Source organism: Camellia sinensis, chromosome 11 (assembly GCF_055761805.1).
Source record: "Camellia sinensis isolate YWXY chromosome 11, ASM5576180v1, whole genome shotgun sequence".
In the NCBI taxonomy this organism is placed as follows: Eukaryota; Viridiplantae; Streptophyta; class Magnoliopsida; order Ericales; family Theaceae; genus Camellia; species Camellia sinensis.
Genome location: NC_138971.1, coordinates 49076635 through 49079340, shown reverse-complemented (window position 1 = coordinate 49079340; position 2706 = coordinate 49076635).

The following is a 2706-nucleotide window of genomic DNA, read 5'->3' as shown; positions in this document are numbered from 1 at the left end:
GCAAGACCACATAATCATCTTCAAATCAAAGAGATACAAGGTTAAAAGTAGTCATACCTCTAGAATTAAGACAAAGAAGCTAGGTTTTTGAGGAACTCTTTGAAGAATCCAAATCCAATCAGTAGAATCGCAGATCTTCAAATGAACTTCACTTTTTCCAAGAGTTTTTAGCTTGAATCTTAGTGTAACGAGAGATTTCTAGAGAGAAATAGCTAGGGTTTTTAGAGCTAGAGGGAGAGGAAAAAAAAGAGAAAAGAAGAAGTACATAAATTGATCTAAAAGTCACTTTTTAAGTGGCTGATATCATGCATATTACTTGAGCGGTCTTTTCACCGCTCGAGCGGTAAATGAAACCTCTCAATATCTTTGCCTGCTAAACGAAATATTGGGAATCCCCTCATCTTTACTCAAGCGACCACTTGATCGCTCTAGCGGTCCTTCGACTTGCAAGACAAACTACTAGAAGCACCTCATCTCTGCTCGAGCAGTCTTTTCATTGTTCGAGCGGTCACCTAAAACAAATTGTCACAAATTTTCACTTTTGAGATCCACTCAATTTAAATATTTTGCAAAATTATAAAATTTAGGGGGCTGTTATTTAATCAAAAAATTAGACCCTCCCTATCTGTACTGCAAACTTAACGATAAATATATAAAAACTATCTAGTTGAATTTAATAATAAGTTTTGCTAGAAAATTTTATTTTTAACAATAAGCAAGTTTCAATAGTATCATTGTGATTATATAGTATTTGAACTCAAATTCTCAATGCAAAAATATTTTCATTTTTGTTTGTCAAATAGAAATTTAAATGGCCAAAAATGGTGGTGTCCATGATTAGTAGTGGTGGAGGTAATATGATGGAAGTTACTGCAATTTATCAAGATAACATGAAAATAGTGATGACACATTTACATTTTTATACTTGTTCAAATGCAAACAAAGACCATATCACCAAATATTTACTATTTTAGTCTTTTTGTTTTTTAAACCCACCTTCAATTTGCGACAGAAAGTAAGCACTTTATTACTCTGGCCAACAACAATACCCAATTAAATTTCTATATACCACATTTTTTTAGAGATTGAGCTTTGGTTGAAAAAAAGAAGAGAGATCTCATGGCTATAGTTTTGCATCAATTTTAATCTAATAGTTGAAATCAACCAATTTCTATGGTTTGACGGTTAGTTTACTATGAAAACAAATGCATAAATGAAAAATAAATAAATAAATTTAAACATAGATTTTCAAAATTAATAGGTAAACGAAATAATGAAATGTAATCACATAAATGATACGTAAAATTCAAGCACAACAGAAGTATAAGATTTTATACAAACACCAAAGTGTGAGTCCCACAACACAGAAACATATATATAAAAAAAAGAATCAGATGAAATATACCAACCAATGATCTGCAATATAAAAAAATAAATAACAAATTAAGCAAACCAGCCAGTGCTTTGCAGTACAAAGAAAATGTCAAACAAATTAAGCACACCCACCAATACTCTGTAGTACAAAAAAAAAGTAAAGCAACAAATTAAGTACACCAGCCAGGGCTTTGCAATACAAAGAAAATGATAAATAAATAAAGCACATCAACAAATATTCTATAATGCAAAAAAAAAAAAAAAAAAAAAGAGAGTAAATTGGCAAATAACAAATTAAGCATACTAATCAATACTCAACAATAGAAAGAAAAAAAAAATGACAAATAAATAAAGCATACCAGTCGTGCTTTGCAATACAAAAAATAAAAATAAAAAAAATGACAAAAATTGTGCAATGAACAATTATTTAAATAGATTAATACATATACAATCCAATCCTGTATGAAAATAAATTATCAACTTAATATAAAAGCAACACCCTTCCTGACAAAAATATATGGAAGTAAAATTCAAATTCAACCAAATAAAAATATGATTAATTTTCTTATCTAATTCAAGAGCATATTAGGAAGAAAAAAAGAAAAAAGGAAGAAAGAAAAAGACTATATCACCTAGCGTGTTACATTGACAAAAACAAACTCATAGTATAAACCAATAATTTAAATGAATATTATCTAACATACATTTGAACTGAACTTAGTTATGAATTTCGCATAGATAAAAAAATATTGTAAGTAATAAAATTTACATCGATAGGAAGCTTTACAAAATCTGGATCGCATTCAAACTTGTTCTTTCTTAGAATTCCTAGGAACGCTTCATTACTTTCCAAAAAGTCTTTATATTAGCAAATAGTGTAAAATAGATATATGATAACAATGTTACTCTAATGGTCAAATTGTTATTTTTTAGCTTAACCAACTTTCAAGTGATAGTCTGCGTGGTATATTTTGCCTTTAGTAACTCATTTAGCAAACCATTATGTCAAATTATAACTTTGACAATATTATTTTGGCATACTTCATTGGAGATGCTTTAATGGGTGTACATTAGTATTTATTTTTGTTCATGTCAACAATACTGTGCCGTCACCCATGAGTATCATAATACAAATTAGGAATAATTTTATTTTTTTCTTTATTAGGTGGCATGAGGTATAATTAGGGACCAACGAGGATTTCAATACCAAAAGGGTTGAAGATAAATATATATATATATATATATATATTTTTTTTACCATATAGACGAATATATATGTATATACAATATGATATACAAATTATATATACCCAAAAAAAAAAATCAAATACC